Source organism: Coptis chinensis, chromosome 9, assembly GCF_015680905.1.
Source record: "Coptis chinensis isolate HL-2020 chromosome 9, ASM1568090v1, whole genome shotgun sequence".
NCBI classification, from domain to species: domain Eukaryota; kingdom Viridiplantae; phylum Streptophyta; class Magnoliopsida; order Ranunculales; family Ranunculaceae; genus Coptis; species Coptis chinensis.
In genome coordinates, this window is record NC_141464.1 from 38,761,449 (window position 1) to 38,789,063 (window position 27,615).

Consider the following 27,615-nt stretch of genomic DNA (forward strand, 5'->3'; position numbering starts at 1 on the left):
TATGGTAATAATGACTTCCATACAAGAAAAGAACAGTGGAAAATGATAGAAAACTTAAATCCTGGAAATGATCATGCATGGTTATGTGCTGGAGATTTTAATGATATTTTGTACAAAGAAGAGAAAAGAGGTGGTCGACCAGTGTACCAATGGCAATGCCAACCTTTTGCCGATATGATTCAAAATTGTGAACTTATAGATCTTGGGTTTGTTTGATCCACTTTCACATAGACTAATAAACAATGCTTCCTCGCTAGAGTTTCTAAAAGACTAGATCGTGCCTTGTGTTCAAGCAAGTGGAGGGAAATGTTTCCTAATGCCTTGTTATTCCATAAAGCTACTCTTGAATCAGATCACAAGCTGTTACACTTGAGTCTTGAACCGGTGAAACATAAACTGAAAAGACCATTCAGGTTTGAAATTATGTGGACTTAAGATGCTGGATGCAAGAATGTGGTACGCAACGCTATGACAAGAGTGTTTTCGGGTTCGCCTTCCTTCTCCTTCTGTCGAAACCTTTTGGCCTCCGGGAAAGAACTTATTGAGTGGAATCACAATGTTTTGGCAACTTGGAGGTGAAATTAAAGCAGTTGGATAGGAAGTTAACAGAGTGCCAAGAGCAACAACACAAATGCGTCACTCCCACTAAACAACAACTCATCCAGGAACAAAGCCTTCTTCTAGAGTACGAAGAGGTACTAAAAATGAAGGATATGCATTGGGGACAAAAGGCTCAACATGACTGGTATGGCATGGGAGAATTGAACACAAAGTACTTCCATATAGTTGTGATTAACATACACAGAAGAAATGATATAAACATATTAGTGAAGCTAAATGGGGAGGTGTTAACACAACGTCTAGAGATTGGTGATCATCTTGTACAGTACTACTCTAATTTGTTCTCCACGTCGAAACCTGAATATGATGGTGAGTTAATGGAAGCTATCCAACTGCTGGTGACACAGGAAGAAAATGATTCTCTAATCAAGCCTGTCTCTACTGAGGAGATTTGGAATGCGGTAAAAAATATTGGATCCTTCAAAGCTCCAGGGCTTGACGGATTCCAAGCTGTTTTCTACAAGACATTTTGGGAGGAGGTACATGAGAAAATAATTAGCCTCGTTCAACATTTCTTTCAATCAGGCACCTTTACTAAAGAAATAAATCATACCAATATTGTCTTGATACCAAAAATACCACACCCTTCGGCAGCAGATCACTTCAGGCCTATTAGCTTACCCAATGTAAGCTACAAGATTATTGCTAAGATTATTGTCCAGAGGATGAGACCGATTTTACAGCGAATAGTAGGACCTCAACAAAGTGCTTTCTTACTGGGAAGGTCAATCCATGATAATGCTCTGCTTGCACATGAGGTGTTTCATGTTATCAAGGGTATGTCAAATGCAAGTGCAAAATGTTTTGGGCTAAAGCTGGACATGCAAAAAACTTACGATAAAATTGAGTGGCCATTTCTTGAGGAGGTAATGAAAAAATATGGCTTCGATGGAAATTGGATACAAAAAGTGATGTTCTGTGTGAGGAGTCCAACCTTCTCTATTCTGCTCAACGGAGTTCCTTACGGTTTCTTCTCACCTACTCGTGGCTTGAGACAAGGCAATCCTGTATCTCCATATATGTTTGTGCTTTGTGTTGAAGTTCTTTTGCTCAATCTTAATCGATTGCAAGAGCAAGGTTTAATCCATGGAATCAAATTATCAAGACACAATTTGTCAATCACTCATCTCACGTATGCAGATGACACCATTATTTTTGGGAAAGGGAACCTTGAAGAAGCAACATAAATCGACAAGTGTCTTCAAAGGTATTATGCTGCCTCGGGTCAAAGTATAAACAGAAATAAGTCTCAATTCATTCATAATAAGAGATTACCAGACAAAGATTCTAGAATGTTCCACCGGATTTTCAGAACTCCTTGCACTTTTAACTTTCCAACCTATCTAGGTATTCCACCAGTGTTCAATGGGAGGAATAAGAGACAACATTTCTTACCTTTACTACAAAAATTCAACAACAGATTAGCTTCTTGGAAGTCTAGATTGCTGTATAAAGGTGGAAGGCTTACTCTAATAAACTCTGTGCTTTCTGCTTTGCCCACACACGTTATGTCGTGCATTCAACTTTCGTTGAATATTATCGAAGAGATGGATAAGATAAGAAGGAATTTTCTTTGGGCCCATACCTCGAGAAAAAGGAAAATGCATTATTTCTCCTAGGATCTTGCATGTTCACTGGTGCATTGCGGAGGGTTGGGCATTAAAGATCTTCAAATGCAAAACTTAGCTTTGCTTGGAAAGAAGGCGTGGGAATTATGTAATCCTCAATCTCTATGGGTGACTCAAATGAATGATAAGTACTTCCAGAGACAACATTTTATGCATGCTCATTTAACCTCATCTGCTTCAACAACTTGGAGGACTATGCACTACACGAGAAACTTTCTTGTACTGGGGAGGAGATGGCAAGTGGGAAATGACATTTCCATTTGGGCCTGGCAAGATAACTGAATTCCAGATACCCCAATTGCGCTGCATTTAATTGATAAACCTAGTGACTGTATCAGGATCGAGTGAGCAACTGCATTGACCCAGTTACCAGACAGTGGGACACAAGGCTGATTACGGAGGTATGGCCACCTGATTACGTGAAAAGAATCATGTCCATCCCACTTACTTTTGAAGTAAGAGAAGATACTACCTTCTGGTGGCTGCATAAATATGGGGAATACACTGTCAAAAGTGTATATAGCCTGATGTAAGAGTGGTGTGATCCGACCAGAGAAAAGATCAAGATTTTTTGCTAAAATCTGGAAACTGAATTTGTCGTATAAGGTGAGATTTTTTATGTGGCAGCTAGTACATGAGCTTATTCCAACTGCTGACCTCCTATGCAGGAGAGGATTAACGGTGAATAAAGTGTGTGGATGGATCACCAGTGCATTTGTTTGTCCATTGCACATTCGCTAGAGCTGTTTGGCTAGGACTTAGATTGCCGATTTCAATGGCTTAATGTACTGCTGATACCATTAGAGAATGGCTACAACACATGGTCACATGCTTAGAAAATATGGTCGACGCAAGAATGTGGATGAGTACACTTGGTGCTGGGTTGTGGTCCATATGGTTGGCAAGAAATGACATCATATTCAATGGAAAACCCCAATAGCCTCTTCGTTGGGTGATAAAAGCAAGGAAGATGACGGAAACCATGGCTGAAATTGATGACAATCGACCACAAAATGCCTATGAGAAGATAGAAATAAATGTGAAATGGGATAGTCCTCCAACTGGTTGGATTAAGCTTAACATTAATGGATCATCACTTGGGAATCCGGGTGCAGCAAGAGCTAGATGCTTGTTAAGAGATGAAAATGGTATGTTCATAATGACCAGCTACGACTTTTTTGGCAGAGGCAATTGCCATGAAAATAGGAATAAAAGCTGCCAAAGCCTCAAACCTTGCAAATGTGCTAGTGGAAACGGACTGTGTATGCTTCATGAGTTCGTAATCAATAATTCATCTCCAATACCGGCAATTGCAAAGGAGCTGATAAAGGAAATTCGAGAATTAATTTCTGAAGGAAACTTCGTCCTGAAATGGAGCTACAGAGAAGCAAATTATGGGGCAGATGCATTGGCGACTTTTGCGGCTCATAAGGCAGAAACAATGGACTAGGATACCATAATAGACCAAGAGAATATATTACAACATGGCTGGAGGCATTGGCTCCCTAAGTACTCTTATGTTTGGAATGTAACTCCACCTCCTTTCTTAGGTTGCTGGATTAATCATGATATCAGGAATGATTGTACTAAAAGGATGATTTCAAGATAATATCATATCTTTAGCAAACAAAAAAAAGGCGGGGGGGGGGGGGGAATAAATTTGGGTTATTTAGGTTTTGGTCCTCCTAAAAATTTAATATTTGGGCTTTGGTATGCACTAATGCATTTATTAGGTTTTGATCCTCATGACTAACAGTTATTCAGTTAACCAGGTTGACTGTCATTGGTGTTAGTCAAGTTCTTTTGGTTTTCATATTGCCCATAATTGTGACACATACGAAAATAATGGACGGAACACAAACAGAACCTAACGTGCAACAAAGTAACAAGTTGGTTCCCCAAATTTGCTCAAAAAAAAGTTTGTACTATGAATTCAAATTTCATGTAAAGTTCGTTACCTATTCATGCATTTTTATTTTCTAAACTCATCCATACCATAATTCTTCTTGTAAGATCAATTTGAAAGGAATTCTTCTCTGATTTCCAAAAAGTCGGGATCATGTGGAATATGTCATTATTTATTGAGGGACAAGTCCAACCCTATAACAATCTTTCAATTGTGCACATGATCCAAACTCTCATCACTTTCATCCAATAATGTGATAAGATGACTTATGAATTGGTTCACAAATGAAATTAAATAATCTAGTACCTACACTACCACAATTTGGATAAAAATATAGACAAATTCAAATTCTTCTAACCTTGATGATTATGGCATCAGCCAGAGGAATCTCTACTAACATGTCTCCACCAACGTGTGCAACTCTTGTGCACTCATCAGGTGTTGTTGCAACAACATGAGGTAGATCAAAATTTATGCCATGTACATGGGGATGCACCTTTACGATTTCCCTGATCAACATCCCAGTTCCACCACCAACATCAGCAAGCAATCTCACACCTATGGAACCCATTCTTATAACCTGACCAATTTGCATGTATAGTAATCTTAGTCGTACATGCCATTGCCGAATTAAAAAGCTTGTTGAACTCCGTTTGCACTGAAGCTAACTCCCATACATCGGATCCATGAGCCTTGGCAAATGCCATCCCACCTTCTTTCACGCAAGTACTAAGTAGTGCCATAGATTATCAACCATTGATGTGTCTCAGCTTTAACCAATGGTGTGAGACTAAACTCAACACCCGGCAATAGCCATATGCTAGAATGTGAGAGGCCATAAAGTATGTCCTCTCCATCATTGGGAGTTTGGGTAGTGAAGATATGTTTCCGTACTGATAACCTCATGATGCGAGATAGACAATTGATATCTAGAGATTGAGAATCAACACTATGTACCATTTGTGAGAAGGTGATCGGACAACTGTGGTTGTTTACGATGTCCGCAATACACTACAACAAATATGACATATAACATCACTAATTTTATATCACTTTCAGTGAAGTGATGTCATATGAAAACTATGACATCACTTTTCTCAACATGTGATGTAATAATTATCACAATCTTTTTTTAACATCACTTATTTGAAAAACTGATTTAGTAGAGTTGTACAACATCATTTTAATAAGTGATGTCATGATAGTGATATAGTAACACTTTTTTTTTTCGCCATTATCACTTATAAAGTGATGTAATATCTATGTATTCAACATCACTTTAAAAGTGTTGTTACTCACCGTGTCACTTATAAAGTGATGTAATATCTATGTATTCAACATCATTTTAAGAGTGATTTTGCCAAGTTTTTGAAATCACTTGTGATGTGACTTCCAGAAGTGTTATTAATGATAACCTATTAATTATTAAGTTAATTAGTTAGAAAAACAATCGAAAAAAAAATTAGGTTAAATAGAAATGAAATAGGCGCGTGATTGGTTTGCTAGACCAAGGTCCAAAATATTGAATTCGGTGAATATTTCGATGTACCTAAAAACCGATATATATCGAATATATCAGAAATATCAGAGATATCTATTTTTTTGTTGACCAATCAAAATTTTGTTTTGTATGTTGATATATCAAAAATATTGTCGATTATATCGGAAATACCGTCACAATATATCGGTCAAAGTCAACACTTTATATCAGAAATATCGTATATATCGGTCGATATATATCATTATATCGGAAATTGCGATATATATTAGGAAAAAAATAATTCAATATTCGGTTGAGATATATCGAATATTTCTATATCGGTGTACCAAAAAAACGAGATATATCGGATATATCTCCGATATATGGGCGATATTTTGGGCATTGTCCTAGACCAGCCGAGAAATAAAAAAATAAAAGAGACCGCGGTTTTTTCTAGTTAATATATTTTGGTTTCCCTTTTGAATAGAAAAACCATCGAAAAATTAGTTTAAATAGAAATTAAACAGCCACTGGTTTGCTCGACTACCCTTAAACCAAAATTAGAAATAAAAAACCGCCAATTTGATACTGAAAATTTTGGTTTCGCGCTAAGAGAACTTGGTATAAGTTATACTTAGGGCAAACTGTTATGGGAAAAGTCAGAAAGTCGGCTGAAAATTATTGCGAAGCAGGTTTGTTTCTTCCTCCTTTCTTCCTCCCCTCTTGATTTTCTTCTCATATACCAGTTTGAAATTAACTAATTTATACCTTGTTTTCACTATTTCTTCAAAAAAAAGAATCTTCTTTTTCAGTTACACGTGAGCGAAGGAAGAACGCAAACAGGTTCCTATTTTTTTTCTCTCCCTCTCTCCATACTCGATTTCCCGATATTTTTATTCAATATATTTGTGTTTGTCTGGTGGTGTGCTAAATTTTTACCGTTTTTCAATTGGGTGCTTTTCTACTTGTGAATCGGCATGGCCTCTTTAAGATTTCTCGATATGTTTATTGAATTATTATTGTGATTTCTTGCTGTGTTCAGTTCGTCTTTAAGATTAATTGTTTGGGATTGTTTGGCTGCAATCTTTTGGATTGCACTTGTTTATGGATAAGTTTCTGGGATGGTTTGTAGAGAGAAAGTAGTTTTTTTTTTGTGTGTGGAATTGGGCATGATGATACTGCAATGGTGATACTTGATGTCTAGATGGTAGTCATGGAGTCCGGTTTTACAAGTTACAAGATAACTCATGGTTTGGGTTTGAGGCCTATTATTGAAGTATTCCCTTAATTAGATGAGGTCTATCGATATTATTTAGTAGTCTGCATGGTGCGTTTCTGGCTGGTCGTATTTCCGACCTGCCTCTCTGTATGAAAAGGGAAATTACGCTGAGTGCCAAGGAAACGATAAGCCTTGGGCTAAATTCGTGACCTTGGGAGCTAATTAAAACCATAGTCTGTGACTGAAGTGAGCTATCATGTAAAAGAACACAGAAGTCGCCATAACATCCAACTAAATATTATTCTTCATAAATTAGCATCAAACTGCCCGACCTTTATTATATAGAGGTACCTTGTCCTTTAAAATGATTTTTTTTTCTTGCTTTTTGATAATCTGGTGTTACTGCATGAGGTTGTAACACATACTACTGCCTTCTTAAAAAGGTCACTATCTTGGACCATTTATCCTTAAAATTGAGTGTTGTTACAGACAAATGTAGATAATTACACTCTAAATTGGCCATGTCCAGATAGAAAAAGGATAATAATTAAGGCTATATGTAAGTGATCGGTGCAACAAATCCAAAGATCTGATGTCGGAAGATTTATATATCATGATTGGACATCCAACTAATAGGTTTGGCACCCTAGAGCGTGCAACATGATTAACACAATTTCCTTGGAAATATAACCTCTAGACAAACTAAATATACTAGTGTTACCAAGGGGATACTACCCTGTTGGTGGAGTTCCAAGAATAAATACAAATTTCATCTTGAAACAATTGTAAAAAAATATTCGGGCAGTTCATCTAAACACTATGTATAATGTGTTGAGGATCTTAAGTACAAATATCAGTTTTTTCTTAATATTTACGGAATATATGGTTAATAGGACTACTAAGATAAAAATTAAAAGTTGAAATCGAACTCACCAAAGGCTAGGGTGGCTACCGGAAGTCATGGAGGATACTGAATCTTGTTGGCTCCAACGATACCTGGTCCGAGTTGGCTGAGGATTATTTCACTTCCAACTGCAACATAATTGTTCCCAAGGTATAGCAGGTAATACAGAACAACAAGAAGCAGCTGTCCCCAAAGATTCTTCGCACAAGGCAAGACTTCAATAATGGTTCACAAGTCACTTAGGAAGTTGTGGGATTGAATAAGCTGTTAGGAGAATGGTTAACATGATTAAGCCCATTAGAGACCAATTCAGAAGAAGATTTTGTTTGGACAAGATCACTGGATCCCATGCCAATTACTAGGAAGAGAACCATAATGAACGAAATGAATTTCTCCATCTTCTGAGCCGACAGGAGATAGAATTTTGGACACTGCAGTTCTATAGGAAAGTGGAACTTATAAAGAAGAACATGATCATTAAATACTAGGAATTTAGAAGTTTAAGAAAGTTCGACGTCAAAGAATTATAAAATATAGCATTTCTCAAGATTCAATTCACATTAATGTAATGCTAATAAGATAGATCTTGTACGTAATGAGGAGGCTGGTCGCTACATAAGAACAAAGGTGTAACTGTTAGTGGTTATAGAATGTGCCATTGTATGCTCCTTCTATTTTAAATTACCAAGTCGCCTTGAATTGCTGAAATTCCCAGGTAATTTCTCGTTGGTTGAAGATTCTTGACAATAATAGGTGAAACTTCAAAATTAGTAGAATATCAAGACCTCAAGTATGGTGGGGCTTGCCTTGTGTTCATACGTACCAAACGAACTTATGGATGTTTAACACTTTCTGCTTCATAAGTTTTTGTTGTACTACATTTTTTACGTATTCTTTCCTTTTTTTGAAATGTGGCTCGTGCCTTAAGTTCCGGTCATTGATTTTGGTTGAATGGCGGATAATCGATAGAATTCCTACCATTAAGTGACACATTCACCATGACCAGTCATCACAAATTTATCAATAGATCCAGTTTTAGTTGTAACTATATCTCAAGATTTATGCAACAACATCTCACCTGTAATATACCTCTTAACCGGGTACACTCAAGAGTCAAGAGTGTGTAGACATTTGAGATCTACATATTTGTGAGAACTGCATCCCACAATTGCATCACTTAATTTCTCACCTGATTTGTTAGGATTGACTACTGCTAATGTTGTTCTGATTCTTATACATCTAGGTGCTCCTCTTCGATATAGTAGGTTCAATATAAGCAACGTTATGGACAAGACTTGGAGAACTTTAAATAGGTTAAATAGTTTACACTTCTATTGCTTTATTTGAAACAAGTGTTTATTACTATGTACATATATCATTGACTATGCTGAAATTTTCCAAAGCTAGTGATGAGTACGAAGATGCTGTTGATGAATTCATCGCATTCGCTTTGGCTCCTTTGATGGATAAAACAAGCATTAGATGTCCGTGCATTATTTGCAAAAACTTTAACCATTTGAGTCCCGATATTGTAAAAGACCATTTGATCATTGAAGGTATTGATATGACTTATGATCCTTTCGTTTTGCATGGAGAAGAAGGGCAAGTGCATGTAGTAGATGAAGGAGTTGAAACTACGGACTTTAACCTCACTGAGACTTATGAGATGCTTAAAGCAACAAATGAGAGTAATAAGAAAGAAGAGTTTTCTAGTGATCCAAAAAAAGAAGCCAAATTCCAAAAGGCAATTGAGGAGTCTGAAAGGCCATTGTATGAAGGTTGTAGCAAGTATACAAAGTTGGAAGCAGTTGTTACGCTATATAGCATAAAAGCTAAACATGGTTTGTCTAATAGAGGTTTTACAGAGTTTTTAGAGGCGTTGAAGGATATGTTTTCGGAGGGTAATGTTATTCCAAAGTCAAATAATTCAGCAAGGGCGTTGTTAAGGAAGTTTGACCTGGATTATAAGCAAATCGACGGATGTGTAAATGATTGCATGTTATACAATCGGTGATTTTAAAAATGATGTGAGCTTTGTCGAAAGTGCAAGACTACACGATGGAAAACTGATCCTCATACAAAAAGTACGAAAGGTTCCAAAGAAAGGTTTTGAGGTACTTTCCTATTATTCCAAGGTTCAAGAGGATGTTTCATCATTCGAAATGGAAAAAGCAGTTGACATGGCATGCATCCAACGAGATCTTGATGGAAACATCGTCATCCGGTTGATAGTCCCGCATGGAAACATATTGATAGCGGTTGGCCCTCTTTGGTGATGAAGTCACGAAATCTTCGACCGCATTGTTTGTCGATGGTGTCAATCCTCATCGCACTCTTAGCTCGAGGTATAGTTGTTGGCCATCATTTTGGCAATATATAACTTACCTCCTTGGATGTGCATCACGAAAAGAAGTATTTGATGTTGACATTGATAATCCCCGGTCCTAGCCAGCTAGGTAATGACATAGATGTTTATTTAAAGCCACTGATTGATAACCTGCTACTTTTGTCGACAGATGGTGTGGAAACGTATGACGCATTCCGAAAATCCACCTTCACATTAAGGTCTGTTTTAATGTCGACCATTAATGATTTTCCAGCATTTGGAAACCTAGCTGGATGTGCAACGAAGGGCAGATTAGCATGTCCCAGGTGTGGCGTTAATACATGTGCAGATTGGCTAAAGCATAGCATGAAATTCTCTATGGGAAGTCATAGGTTCCTTCCAGATGATCATCCATATCGTTTGAAGAAAAGTTGGTTTAATGGGAAGCAAGAACACGGGGCTAAGCCAGTTCCTTTGAAGTCTGATGAGATTTTTACTCAGATAAAATCTATAGAAAATGATTGGGGGAAAGATCCGGAAAAGAATTTGAGAGATGATTGGGGAAAACCTATAGGAAAGAAAAAAAGAAAACGTGGAAAGGGCATACAAGGTAAGAAAAAAAAGCGGAGGTGCAAAATTGTGGAAGAAACAATCTGTATTTTTTTATTTGCCATACTGGAGATTTCTTTTGTTAACTCATAATCTAGATGTTATGCATATAGAGAAAAACATTTGTGAAAGTTTCACTACAACAGAAAGGCTCAATTGCAACGCCATCTGGTATCGCTACAAGTACGAAAAAGCACTGCCAATGATCAATGGCAACGCCAATGTGGGCATCACAGAGGCGCTGCAAAAAATTGGGTCACAAAAGCTAAATGAAGACGCAACAATTGGCGTCGCAAAAGCTTGAAGGTTATTGCAACGCCTTGTCCCATTTCTATTACTTTATTAGTGTTGCTAAAGTATTTTGCCAAACTAAAATGATTTTTAAAATATTTAAACTATTTGCAGCGGTTGGCGTTGCAAAATGTTCTTTTTAGCTGCACCTGCTAGCGTTGCAAAAGGGTTACTTTTAGTTGCACCCTCTGGCGTCACAAAAGAAGCAAAGCATTAGCTACAGGTCTTTGTCACAAAAGGTTTAAACCATTAGCTGCGCCAAGGGCGTTGCCAAAAGTGTGATTTTTAGCTGCCCCTAGGTCTTTGTCACAAAAGGTTTAAACCATTAGCTGCGCCAAGGGCGTTGCCAAAAGTGTGATTTTTAGCTGCCCCTAGGTCTTTGTCGCAAAAGGTTTAAACCATTAGCTGCGCCAAGGGCGTTGCCAAAAGTGTGTTTTTAGCTACCCTGCTAGTGGTTTTAGCCGCACCAAATGTATGTGTTGGTAATTGTGTAAACACATTTGCAACACCCTAATTCTTTTACAACGAGCTTGGCATTGCAAATGGGTTTACTCATATATATAATAGGTATTACGTATTATTTTGAATAATTTCAATTTATATAAACCTGCCCAATACAATTTATGATTAAACTAAAAACATCGATCAAATGTATTCATTCACAATAAATTATAGCAAAATATATTTCATTAATTAAGATCATCCAAAATCATTATTTGAGCATCCATACAATTAGTCTCTTCCAATATACTGAATTACAAAATCTTCAAAGCCATCAACTAAATAATATTAGTTCTTCAAAAAAATAAGATTTTGGCCAAATTCCCATAATTTGCCGATTCGAACAACATCCACCCAAGTTTTCTTTATCAATATACAGACCAACCAATCGCCAACTGATACAAACAACAAATTGGAAAAGAAAAGAGACATTAGTAAGTATAATTATCCAAATTAAAATAAAAGTGAAGCAAAAATGCAAGTAATCAATGCATGGGAAATATTTTATGTGGTCAAACTAGGGTCCCATCGGATATAGGACAAGCCCTGTGAGACATACATTATCAGTTGTACTTTGTTGTTGCTTCCTTCCAAAGCAAATTACTACTTTTGGATATATATATACGCAGAGAAACAAAAAAACCAAAGATCACATAATGGAGCTACTATACCCACTTTGCAATATCTCTTGGCGAAAACCCAAGTTGAATATAATATGGTCCACAAAACAATGCATTACATTTAATTAAAGAGCAATGCTTAATACCACAGTAAATTATGGTAAGTGATGATGACAAAATGCAAAGGCCGATCAAAGGCCGCCGTGGGCGTCACAGTAATCATTTTCGTCATGTATCAAGCATTACGTGCGGGTTTGTTTTGTACTTGAACTTAAAAATCACAATAACTTAGACATATTCTCAAAAAGCAAGGCATAGTAGGTAAATCCGTAAGATTTTTTCCCAGTGGATAAAAGTGCATTTTCCTAGATCATTCTTCCTTAAATTGTACGAGAAAGACCGGTATACATAGTATTCAACCATTAGACACTTGAGATATTACTTTCAAAGAACAGGCAGCTGTTACTATTAATTTACCATATTTTGTTGGATTGGACATCGATACATCAAAGGAATAATTTCCACCAAGAAAGATGAGTTGTTTAGCATGTCGGTAGCTTTAACTGAAATTCAAATTCCCCGAATCACTTATAAAGAACTCTCAAAGGATACTAGAGGGTTTGATGAAGGGAAACTTATCGGGTCAGGTAGCTTTGGGAAAGTCTACTAAGGGGTCTTAAGGGATGGGACAGCAATGGCCATCAAAGTTTTGCAGTTACAAACTTACTAGCTCCCTTAAGCCCAAGTATCTCTAGCAATAATATATTTAACAAAATCAGGGCAAGACAACTACTACAAGAGAGAATGCATCAAACAAAATCAGGGCAAGACAACTACTAATGTTTCGTTCCCTTCTACGAAAATCTACTACAAAAGAGAATGCATATGACAATTTGTGAAGACAGTCTGAAAAAAGAGAATGCATCAGTGCTTAGTCTGAAACTAGCTCTGAATGACTTGGACAAGGGATGGTACAAGGTCGTGTACAGAAAGCTGAGCATATGCAGGTCTAGAAGGGCGGCCAGGCAATCAAAATCACTGAGCATTCTTTAAGGAAATATCATTCGTTAGGGATGCATGACATAGCTCTGAAACTAGGATCTAATAGTTAAACTGGTGCACTGCCCTACCTCTAGGCTTTACTCTCTTCACAATTGCTAGACCTGAAACTAGCTTAGTAAATATAGAAGTACATGACTCAGGTAGCTTCCGAGGATACTTGAACTCAAATTGTTTGGTTGTATTCGGTCTTCCGCGACTCGACGGAATTTCATCCAACAAACTATCGAAAGCATTTTCTTATGTTCCTCGAAAGAGTGATCAAAAAAGTACCGCTCCATTTCAAGTATACCAATACACATGCGGTACCATGGAAATATGATTCTCATATAGTAACGCATGGAACATCCATCTTACTCCCCGAAGCCGAAATACATGCATACCATTCCGACAAAGCTACTATCAATGAGCCATCCCTTAGTCCAATAGCTAACTTGGGTCGGACAGATCGCCAGGGAGCGGAAGATGCTACATTTCCGAGGAAGTAGAAAGATACTAGAGGGTTTGATGAAGGGAAACTTATCGGGTCAGGTAGCTTTGGGGATCATCTAAGGACGGTGTGGCTAGGAATGGGGATAGAAGGGTTTTGGCAAGAAGCTATTATCTAAAATATGCCTTGCTATTGTTCTAGATCTTTGTAGACAAAGGGCGACGATATCGATCAATGTTTAGTTGGGAAAGGAAAAACAACTAAGAAGGATTCTTCCACCATCGAAGAAGTAAGATAGGACTCCCTTGCTTGGGCTCTTCCTCTATTGCTTCTTGATTGAATACCGGAGAATCACCACTTTCGAATATCCACGTCGCACCAAGCGACACCACAGGCGCACAAGCCCTCCATCTTTCTTTCCACCCGAGTAGAGTATCCTACTCCCCGCCCATAATGGTCCCCAATGTCATGATCCGCCCGGTCGACCCATCATGATAGTCCGTTTCTCCCGTATGAAGCGTGCGAGCGAAGACCTGCTCCGCCTCGAGGCAAGGTCGAGAGTAGATTAGCCCAAAGAGGTAAGCACGAACATGAACGTCACTCACATTCTTTCCGGTCCCCTTTTCAGGAATTCCCGTCCCCGCCGACATACTTGACATGGACGGAATTCTACTTTGAAGTTTTACCGAACATCATGTCCAGTGTGGTCTCCCCTACTCCTAGAAACAAATGACTAGCCACGGAGCTTGGATCACGGGCTCCCTAGGTATTCAAGGTACATCACAAGCAAGAGCTAAGTCTAGTCCGTGTCTAGCCAAGCTCTAGACGGGATAGACATTCACGAAAGCAGAAGGAACTACCACTCATTAGTACAAGCCTAACAAAGAAAAAGGGGCGGTTGAAGGACTGGCGGATCCGTGAAATCGCCTTCGATTTGCTCCCTTTGAGGGACTCTAGAAAGTCTCTCCTGTAAAAATAAAAAATGATAAAATAGTAAGCCGAGCCACGACCGAAAAGAAAAGCGTCTGCAGACATATGTCTTCCTCCTAGAAGAATTCGTTTAAAAAAAAAATAGTGTAGTACCTTTTTCGGTCCAGTGACTAAGGGTTTGGTATTAAAACTCTCCCAAGGAGACAATCCATCTAAATTCTCGCTAACCTGTCTAGCCCCCCTATGTCGACTTTAAAGCATCTCAGTAGTTGAGCGGTACTGCCATCAATAGTTCCAACATGGACAAGGACTGCCGGTTCCCACCAAGGATAAACTTCAACTACGCCCTATAGATCAAGGCCGAAAGCTACTTGTCACACCCCAAATTTCGACAGAATTCAGAAAAATATTATTTGTTCCCGACTCTTCGATCTCCAAGGTGTGACGCACTCTCAACTCCCAAAAACCCATAAACAGTTTAAATATGCGGATAATAAAAACCAATAAAAATTTTATACTTAAACAAAAGTCTTCTTCATGACAAAGATTCACAAATAAGATTAGGTTACAACTATCCTTTCAATAACTCTTTAATAAAATTTACAATTGAAAATACAAAAACATTGTCTAGACTAAAATTCTATATCACCTTAAGGGAAAACAAAACAAATCCTGAGATGCAACGCTAACGCAAACCACAAGCAGCAACCACTCTTCTTCAACACTAAACCTGTCAAAACTTATCAACTATGTTCATTGAATGAACACACCCGATAAGCAAACATGCAAATCGGGTCAGCATTATAAAAATGCTGGTGTGAGTAGCTCTAAAAACAACATATACTTATACAAATATATACATAATCCATACGGCAGTTAGTTCCTCCACCGAGGCGCCTTAACTTTCAACGACTAATATAACATACTTAAGTACAATAATCTAGGCAGGTAGTTCCTCCACTGAGGCGCCTTTAACTTCCAACAACTAATACAACATACCATACGCATAATAAAAAGGCATTTAGTTCCTCCACGAGGCGCCTTAGGTTCTAACTAAAATACTAACCAGCCAAATCATATACAATCATCTATCTAAAGATATATCATTTACCAACATATTACCATAATTATATTAATTTAGACTTTCTTTGTGTGTCCCTAAAATCACGTCGTATCTATGTCTTACCTAGTTTCCCTGGCTACCACAATCGCTACCCAACCAACATGTACATCCACATGCCTCCCTTACATAATGAGCCACTCCGGCGTAACTACCTGGAAATGGATGCCGCACACCAGGTAAATCCTCACACGGAAGCCAAATCTATGTAAGCACCGCCACTATTCGGCATAAAATATTGCGCATCATCGTTCTATATTGCGAACGAAATAATCAAGACCACTATTATTCGGCTTATGCCGGGGAGGGCCATTCAAATTTTATCAAACGCCCGGAAGGGCAGCCGAAGGCCATTCAGATTAACTGAAACGCCAGAAGGGCCAATCACATGAGTTGTGGTAGTCAGGTTCTAGGATTTTCGTTATGTAATTTATTCAGGTGTCATACATTTATGACTCATAACCATTTCTACTATATCACGTGCAGGTCAATTACCTTATTGCACTAAGCCACAATATATAGAAATATCTCAATTATATCTCATAACCAATTTCATACTTTCACGTGCCAATATATTATTGCACTACACCACACTCCCGTGGGCAAATATTCACCAATACTATGCTACCTCATAGTAGCATCTCACATATAAAATAATGGAGTATATATACATTTCTCCAAGATATTGCATTAATATAAATATCCCAGCATATTATACCATGTCACAATGCTTCAACGTATCACATACATTTTTATTATAATGTATTAGGAATATAATATCTCCTAATATCTCAATATCGTCACGTGTCAAAAATACACAACATCAATGTCAAATCTTTCTTAGATAATGACAACCAAATATATACAAACTTCCACAGCATTTTATTATTATAGTTGTCCATATAACATACAACATAAAACGTAGTACAATTAGACAGTCCACAGTCCACAATCAAAGCCCAATATATATATGCTTTACACACTACTCACGTCAAATCTAAATTAGATAATGGCAACCAAGTTATACAATATCGACAATATTTTATTACTATATATATCCATATAAACAAACATATGAAAAACTGGGAAAGTCAACATTCACAGTCAACGGTCAAAGTCAACGGTCAAAGTCAACGGTCAACGGTCAACACATCATGGTCAAGGTCAAACTCATGTCATGGTCAAAGTCAAAGTCAACATGCCATGGTCAAAGGTCAAAGTCAACTGTCAAAGTCAACGGTCGATGGTCAAAGGTCAAAGTCAACCGTCAATGGTCAAAGGTCAAAGTCAAAGTCAACATGTCATGGTCAAAGTCAAACCGCGTTTCCTGTTTTAACAAGTCTCAGGGTCATAGCCATGGTTCATGGCTAAGGTCAAAGGTGCATGGCTCATGGGCTCATGACCAAAGGTAATGGTTCGGACCCAGCTGGCCAAGCCCAAACCTTAGAACCCGAAAGTCTAAACATTGAAAGACCCAAATAGATCTATTTTGAGTCCAATGGACTGGCCCCAAGCAATATTAGAAACTGGCCCAAAACTAGTTAAGTGATCGGGCCCAAAGGAAACTAATTAAATTGGTCCAAAACAATACAACTAAGTTTTCGGCCCCAAAAACTAAAACTGAAATTTCGGTCCAACCACCATTGAAATTTCGGCCCAAAGAACTAATCTAAACTGTGGTCCAAAACTTAGTGGAACTGGTCCGACCCAACAACTTAAAACAAATCGGGCCAACCAAAACAAAACCCATTGGCTTTGGCCCCCAAGCACAAGCCCAATCATCTAAATCGCCCAAGCCCCACAAATAAATCACTGTTCATCTTCTCCTCCCACCAATGCCCGCCCAAAACCGACCACCACCATTCCAATCGACCACCCAAACAAACCAATCGGTTTTAACCCTTGCAAAACCCCTATAACATTAACAAAAGCTAAAACCTCAAATCCTAAAAATCCAAACTTCACCAAACTAGATCACGAAATCAATCCCGCCATTAATGAGTTTTGGGAGCTTCCAATGACCCCATCCATTCCTACTACCCCCAAACATCATCAAACCACCCACAACAATATCAAAACAATTCAAACCACAAAAACCCACAAAACCGATTTCCCTCACCTCCAAAACTTCGACCCCGACCGCCATTGCATTGCGGCTCCACGCGCTTCCCACGACCCCCACTCTCCAACCAACAACCCAACATTCATCCCTAACTCCTCCGACATCAACCCCACCAACAAAGAATTAAGGAACTTGTAATGTCCACAAAACGAAGAGACTTAATGTAGTGTTATGTAACAGCAACTAAACAATAAGAACAAACTTTGTGGAGAACCAGCAAACACAAAAACAACAACAAGAATTACTACAAGATGTATATAGGAAAATGCACTATACTGTAAAAGACGAACACCATGAGTCACAGTATGAAACGAACAACCACAAAAAGATCTATGATTATTGAAACTCCACAACAAAAGTAATATCAAAAATATAATAAGCTACTGTATACCGGTGAAATAGAAAACTAACTACTCACTTTTTGCGTAGCATTTCGTGAATCTCCTAATCCGAAATCGGCATTCGCTCCACCTCCAAACAATCCAGCTTTTATCTCTGCCTCCATTTTTAATATTTTATTCTTTCTCTGAACCCTATTTTCTAGAAAAATGTGTTTATATACTTGGGTCCGAAACCCAAGCCCAACACAGACTCGAGCCCAAAAACCAGGCCCACGTATTCCGAGTCCAATCCGACGAATTTTGAAAATAAATAAATAAATAATTAATAAATAGAAAAATACGTATTTAAAAATACGGGCGTTACAACTATACACATCTCAAAAGAATCTCGTCCCGAGATTCGGAAGTAAAACTATACGAACAAATAACGTTGGTTATTAACTTAGAACCTATACGCAAGAATGCACGTTGATTAAACTTAAGCAAGATAACATTGGTATTAATTATTTTAAATAATTCCAGGATATATATCCTCATGCCATTACAAAACCTATTATAGTTTAACTGTCTATATTAAAACAAATTATTACTGTCACTTAAACGCAAGATAAATATATCATATCTCATTAGCATGCAATTTCTTGCCACGTAACAAACTCTACGAAAAATAATATTCTACTTAAACTAATAAATCATATGGGGTAAGTTCATCCATGCATAAAACATTATGGAGTCTTTCATTATCATGCATAAAAGAAAATTAGTGTCCTGATACACTTAAAACAAAAATCACTCATGTCATTGATACTACAATAAAATTTTATATTTACTTTAGTCACGCTGTCAGAAAAATTAAATTTAAAACAACCCTTGAATCCTAATTCATGCTTGCAAAACTCATCAAAAATATATTAAAAAAAAAAAATCATATTCCTCTATCGAAATCATATAGACCTGAAACAAAACAATTCAGAATAAATACTTTCGATGCAAAAATCATGTGAAACTAATTTAACGATATTAATCAATCATATCGCACGGTAATACTTCACCTATATACAATAATATAAAAATGTGTATCGCTAAGTATACACCTCTCAAAAGAATACACGTGTATACATAGTATACACTTCTCAAAGAACACACGTGTATCATCCGATATACATCTCAAAAAAATACACGTGTATCGCATAAGTATACACGCTCAAAAGAATACACGTGTATCTGGTATACACATCTCAAAAAGAATACATTATATTTTATTATTATATTCAATCTATTTCTAACTAATCACCTCTAACAGTTAATCTCTTATACTTTAAAATACTATTCATCCATTAAAGTGTACGAGTGAGGCGAGATAGTTCCTCCAACACCGAGGCAATTAGTTCCTTACTCAGTACGTCACAAAACCATTAGATAATACAACTCATTCAATATAGATTAAAATATCTCATTGTTTCTTAAATAATAACATAACACTCAAATAAAAAGTTCACAGACAGGTTGTCATACTTAATCCATACTCCATGTGAAAATGATCACCATCAGCAAAACAACATTATAGCAGCACACATCATTTTGATCAAATCCATTAATAATTAACATATAATAAATGTAACTACTCCTCATATGATAAAGAAAAATAAAAGCATTTCATATGCACTCCACAAGAGTAACTAACATAAATATACACATCACACGTACAAACAAATCAAGAAAAAATATTGACTCTCTTTATTTCTATATCTCTTTCATTTTCTTTGTAAAAATAAAACAACTAGCGGAAATAGTTTTGAAAATATCACTTCTTAAACACTACCCATAAACCACGATCCGAGAATCACCTACACTCACCCTAGTCTAAAATTAACCAAATGCTCGATACCAAATCATCACACCCGAATTTATTGAATTGAAAACATTATTTGTTCCCGACTCTTGATCTCAGGGTGTGACGACTCTCAACTCCCAAAACCCATAAACAATTTAAATATGCGGATAATAAAAGCCAATAAAAATTTTATACTTAAACAAAAGTCTTCTTCATGACAAAGATTCACAAATAAGATTAGGTTACAACTATCCTTTCAATAACTCTTTAATAAAATTTACAAATGAAAATACAAAAACATTGTCTAGACTAAAATTCTATATCACCTTAAGGGAAAACAAAACAAATCTTGAGATGCAACGCTAACGCAAACCACAAGCAGCAACCACTCTTCTTCAACACTAAACCTGTCAAAACTTATCAACTATGTTCATTGAATGAACACACCCGATAAGCAAACATGCAAATCGGGTCAGCATTATAAAAATGTTGGTGTGAGTAGCTCTAAAAACAACATATACTTATACAAATATATACATAATCCATACGGCAGTTAGTTCCTCCACCGAGGCGCCTTAACTTTCAACGAATAATATAACATACTTAAGTACAATAATCTAGGCAGGTAGTTCCTCCACTGAGGCACCTTAACTTCCAACAACTAATACAACATACCATACGCATAATAAAAAGGCATTTATTTCCTCCACGAGGCGCCTTAGGTTCTAACTAAAATACTAACCAGCCAAATCATATACAATCATCTATCTAAAGATATATCATTTACCAACATATTACCATAATTATATTAATTTAGACTTTCTTTGTGTGTCCCTAAAATCACGTCAGATCTATGTCTTACCTAGTTTCCCCTGGCTACCACAATCGCTACCCAACGCCCGAACATGTACATCCACATGCCTCCCTTACATAATGAGCCACTCCGTGCGTAACTACCCCTGAAATGGCCGCGCACCACCGTAAATCCTCACACGGAAGCCAAATCTATGTAAAGCTTTGCCACTATTCGGCATAAAATATTGCGCATCATCGCTTATATATTCAGCGAAATCGAAATAATCAAACCACTATTCGCTATGCCAGGAGGGCCATTCAAATTTTACCGAAATGCCGGAAGAGGGTCACCGGGCCATTCAGATTAACTGAAACGCCAGAAGGGCCAATCACATGAGTTGTGGTAGTCAGGTTCTAGGATTTTCGTTATGTAATTTATTCAGGTGTCATACATTTATGACTCATAACCATTTCTACTATATCACGTGCAGGTCAATTACCTTATTGCACTAAGCCACAATATATAGAAATATCTCAATTATATCTCATAACCAATTTCATACTTTCACGTGCCAATATATTATTGCACTACACCACACTCCCGTGGGCAAATATTCACCAATACTATGCTACCTCATAGTAGCATCTCACATATAAAATAATGGAGTGTATATACATTTCTCCAAGATATTGCATTAAAATAAATATCCCAGCATATTATATCATGTCACAATGCTTCAACGTATCACATACATTTTTATTATAATGTATTAGGAATATAATATCTCCTAACATCTCAATATCGTCACGTGTCAAAAATACACAACATCAATGTCAAATCTTTCTTAGATAATAACAACCAAATATATACAAACTTCCACAGCATTTTATTATTATAGTTGTCCATATAACATACAACATAAAACGTAGTACAATTAGACAGTCCACAGTCCACAATCAAAGCCCAATATATATATGCTTTACACACTACTCACGTCAAATCTAAATTAGATAATGGCAACCAAGTTATACAATATCGACAATATTTTATTACTATATATATCCATATAAACAAACATATGAAAAACTGGGAAAGTCAACATTCACAGTCAACGGTCAAAGTCAACGGTCAACAGTCAAAGTCAACGGTCAAAGGTCAACACATCATGGTCAAGGTCAAACTCAACATGTCATGGTCAAAGTCAAAGTCAACATGCCATGGTCAAAGGTCAAAGTCAATTGTCAAAGTCAACGGTCGATGGTCAAAGGTCAAAGTCAACCGTCAATGGTCAAAGGTCAACGTCAAAGTCAACATGTCATGGTCAAAGTCAAACTGTCGTTTCCCTGTTCGACAAGTCCAGGGTCATAGCCATGGTTCATGGCTAAGGTCAAAGGTGCATGGCTCATGGGCTCATGACCAAAGGTAATGGTTCGGACCCAGCTGGCCAAGCCCAAACCTTAGAACCCGAAAGTCTAAACATTGAAAGACCCAAATAGATCTATTTTGAATCCAATGGACTGGCCCCAAGCAATATTAGAAACTGGCCCAAAATAGTTAAGTGATCGGGCCCAAAGGAAACTAATTAAATTGGTCCAAAACAATACAACTAAGTTTTCGGCCCCAAAAACTAAAACTGAAATTTTGGTCCAACCACCATTGAAATTTCGGCCCAAAAAACTAATCTAAACTGGTCCAAAACTTAGTGGAACTGGTCCGACCCAACAACTTAAAACAAATCGGGCCCAACCAAAACAAAACCCATTGGCTTTGGCCCAAGCACAAGCCCAATCATCTAAACCGCCCAAGCCCACACAAAATCAATCGCTTCATCTTCTCCTCCACCAACAACCACCAAAACCGACCACCACCATTCCAATCGACCACCCAAACAAACCAATCGGTTTTAACCCTTGCAAAACCCCCTATAACATTAACAAAAGCTAAAACCTCAAATCCTAAAATCCAAACTTCACCAAACTAGATCCGAAATCAATCCCGCCATTAATGAGTTTTGGGAGCTTCCAATGCCCCCATCCATCCCTACTACCCCCAAACATCATCAAACCACCCACAACAATATCAAAACAATTCAAACCACAAAAAAACCCACAAAAACCGATTTCCCTCACCTCCAAAACTCGACCCCCGACCGCCATTGCCGCTGTTCACAGCTTCCCACAGCCCCCACTCTCCAACCAACAACCCAACATTCATCCCTAACTCCTCCGACATCAACCCCACCAACAAAGAATTAAGGAACTTGTAATGTCCACAAAACGAAGAGACTTAATGTAGTGTTATGTAACAGCAACTAAACAATAAGAACAAACTTTGTGGAGAACCAGCAAACACAAAAACAACAACAAGAATTACTACAAGATGTATATAGGAAAATGCACTATACTGTAAAAGACGAACACCATGAGTCACAGTATGAAACGAACAACCACAAAAAGATCTATGATTATTGAAACTCCACAACAAAAGTAATATCAAAAATATAATAAGCTCATCAGATACCGTGAAATAGAAAACTAACTACTCACTTTACGTAACAGCTCGACGAATCTCCTAATCCGAGTCGTCGCGCTCCACCCTCCAGCAATCCAGCTTTTATCTCTGCCTCCATTTTTAATATTTTATTCTTTCTCTGAACCCTATTTTCTAGAAAAATGTGTTTATATACTTGGGTCCGAAACCCAAGCCCAACACAGACTCGAGCCCAAAAACCAGGCCCACGTATTCCGAGTCCAATCCGACGAATTTTGAAAATAAATAAATAATTAATTAATAAATAGAAAAATACATATTTAAAAATACGGGCGTTACACTACTAGTCTCCTTCTTGCGGACCACTAAACGTTCCCAGGGCAGTAAAGATAGTGAACTTGACTGGCCTTCCTCGTTAGACGAATTAGTTAACTATTGAGCTATCAAAATAGAAAAGTATAGATCATACTCTTAGACGTTACGCTCCTCCCTTTTTCCGGAGGAACTTCGCTTCACTGGTAGTTATGCCCGCCTATAGGGTACACAAAGCATCCTTAATAGGACTAAGAGGATAGTTAAGTAAGTACTAACAATAAGCCTCTCTTTGTCTACTAAGCTCTGCCCCTAGGTACATAATTTAATACATTCATACCCGTATAATTTATTCTTACCTTACAGGGGACCAACAAAGAAGATATAATGAAATCTATCTTGTTATAAGAATACATTAGATAGTATAGGACTTCCTTGAAATGCTTAACACGGCAAGTCCCCTCGACAAGACTAGAAAGAGGGCTTACTTCTAAAGGCGATCTAATTGGCTCTAGCTTGTTAAAAAAAAGAAGAGGTTTAAATAAATCTCCTTCTTTTGACAGACAATCGTAGATATTGAGATAGCAATATTTTCTTCATTTGCATAGCAACACAAGGGACCTATACTGAACTAATTAGAATACTAAAACAAAGACAATCTTAGACATATAAACCATATACTATACTAGATCATGTCTTCTACTGCTCTATATAGAGGAAAATAGGAATTAGCGTAGAGTGATGACTCACCGATGAGTAGAGTGAGTATCGACCCAGGGAGTGAGCCAAGATCCGTAGCTAACCCGACAACACATCAACTATAGAGGCAGAGGACACCGCCTTTAGAGAAATAACGGTAATTAAGCAAGTGAAGATAACATACTCAAAGAAGGAAGTGATATATAGAAGTAATAGGTTCTAATTCCATATTTAGGGATAGAACCCTACAGTAGCAAACTTCTTATCCTCAAGATAAAAATCTCTTGCATGCGCTATCCCACTTCCAACCAATAGACGATATGCCATGTCCTTACTAGCTACAAAGAAATCTATTTTCTCTAATCCGCTCAACCTCCCATTCCTCAAACTTCATGAACACAGAAACACATTGCTCTTTCCATCTTTTGTTTGCTGGATAGGTCAACTCATGAGCGATGACACTTGGAAACCTTAGCTAGTAGCCCTTAGTACAATTCCATCTTTTGTTTGCTGGATAATTAGATCTTCCTTATTACTTGACAGAAGATCAATTGACAGAAGGAACCCTAGTACAATTCTTCAGATGCTAGTTTTCATCTAATTGATCTTCAGCATATCGACAGAAGAAGTATCGACATATCGGTAGCTCACGATATAATTTTCATATCAATTAGCTCATAATTGATCTTCAGCATGACATATCGATACTGCCTAGTAACAAAAATTGTACTAGGGTTCCTTTTGTCAATTAGATCTTCCTTATCGTACATATGTACCTAAACTAGAACAAGAAGAGGTATCTCACTCTTACTATTCCCTAACGTACATATGTACATTCCTCCTTTGTCCACCCTTCAACTACGAGAGTCGAATAGTATGATTCATATAATCAAGTCTTTACCAAAGGAGATGCGGGAGTAGCGGCAGTGGGATCGAATCCTAATCTAATCATAAAGTAAAGCCTCACTGAAGCGAAGTTCTCAGACCTCAAGTCACTAAAAGTTTCATCAAAATTAGGCATTGTGAACTACCTTATGGGCCTTTACGTTGGGTAGGCCTATGAATTCTGAAAACTAGCTAATATTTGTTATTAGTTCGAGAACTCTACTCGAGCCATGCCTCTCCTCGACTTTTAGCGGATCGCATATTTTGTAGGGGAGTAAAGAGTCTCATAACCATCATCACATGCGAAACTAGGCTTTACTCTCTTTAGAGCAGCTAGACCTATAAGCACTTCATAAAGAGTCACCATCTCTCGATCTCGCCTATGCGGAGGAGGACTGCTTACATGTATCATGTATGAAGAAGTATTATTTTATGCAGGAACCAATGACAAAGACACTTTTAATAGCATTGACAATAAAGTTGCTACTTAAGTTTGATTGGCACGAGTGAGATAAATTTAACTAGTAAAAGCAGATCCAACTAAAACAAATGAGCATGTAATTTGGCCCCTTATCCTACTGATAAGTACATTATTAAAACAACTTACCAAGTACTAAGAGCTAGATTGATAGACTGACATTGTCTAGAATGAACTTACAATACCAAGACATCCCCCTTATCTCATTTTTTCTTGTTTATTTTTTTTATTTTCTCGTCAAGATCCTCCTCCTCACCCTCTCTTCACTGCCTGGTAGTCCCTATCTCTCCCACTAACCAAGGCTTGTTAGTAAGTAGGTGGTGTCAAGTTATTTCTGGTGAATAGAAGACAGATTATGAGGTAATACAGAAAAAGTTCAAGGAAAAAGGATACACATACAGTTCTCACAGACAAGTATAAATCACACTTAAAATATGTCCAACTTCCCCTCTTCCCCATAAATCTATAAAGGACATTATTTGGGTCTGGAAATACTCATAGAAACAAAGCAATCATGTAACCAGCAAATCCAACAATATAACCCAGGCACTTGAAACTATAATAACTTACCAAAGTTGTGACAACTAACATAAAACATCTCAAAAGGAGTTACTCTATCAGGCATGCAACCAATCAACTTAATACAAACAGTTCATACGTACCATGAAGAACCAGCATTGACTTGCAACATCCAAGCCTCAAACCTAGCTTGATTTAACCACCATCTCCTCTATTTTACTTCTTTGAGATATCATTTCAGCAAGATTCCTCGCTTTTCTCTTTCAGCCCCTCCTCCTTTGCACTTCCTCCCTCGTCCCTCCTCCTTTGCACTTCCTCCTCTAAATGAAGGGATGCCAGCCTTCTAGATGACTTGGTAGGACCCCATGCCCAAGGCCATGGGAGTATCCAGAGCTTACACCCAATACTATAATAAAAATTTCATCCTCAGTCTTTGGCTCGCCTTTTCTACTCGGACTTCGGCTTTAAAGTTGCCGCGATTTGGTCCTATAAGTTTAAATTGGCCATAAATATATCGAACTATAAGTACACCATGGTAAAGCTAGGTACAAATAAATTTACTTACATAGTTTTGTTCAGCAATGAGACTAGTCCATCCCTTACTACTGCTAAAGTGGGTTCGACGATAAAATTCAATCTTTCCAATAGGTTCCTGAGTCTCAGAGTCACGCTGTAAAGATTTGAAAACATATCCCTTTATAATTTACTTCAAATAATATCAAACTGTGAAAAAGCAACCCAATGTATGTAAATAAAGAAAGTTACAGATTCCTCCAAGTATCCTAGGAATGACTTTGAACCACCACAATGGTTTGTTTCGAGCTTTTGCCGATTATTTGAATTTTGCTCGCTAATTTTCTGCAATAAAATGAATACAATATCAAAAACAATGCCAACAAAAACATTAAATTGAACTCATTCAAAATCCAATAAATTAAGTACTCCCTACATCATCCAAATAGAAAGACAGACCAAGCTAAAACATAAAATTACAACGAGTATGTAGTTTTTCTTTAAGAAGTCAACACAACCCTTAAGTATACTTCAATACATAGCAGTTTCCTATAATTAGCACAATAAAGTATATTACCTTGAAATCTTCTCTTCTAAACCAATCACAACATGCATTCCATTTTTCTTGTGCCAAGCCACTATAAGGGTGTGATCGTGCGACTCCATCATTTCTGAAACTCCTATAATGCTTGTGAAGATTACACCTAAATCCTCTTAAACATGCCCCTAGTATTGCGTCCACAGCGTACTTCACATGTGGAAGGTGCATATCCACATCCAATTTTTCCTAACAAGAAATGTAGTTTAAAGTTACATAAAATAATTATGGTATATCATATACCTAAAACATAAAACTCCATTACCAGAATACGGTCACGTAATGGTTTTCTCACTTCCTCTCCCACTTTACTCCAATCATGGCCAGTAAGAAGACCGTGTCGATGCGCAACTAGGCCAATCTCCTTGACAAATTGAGCACTCC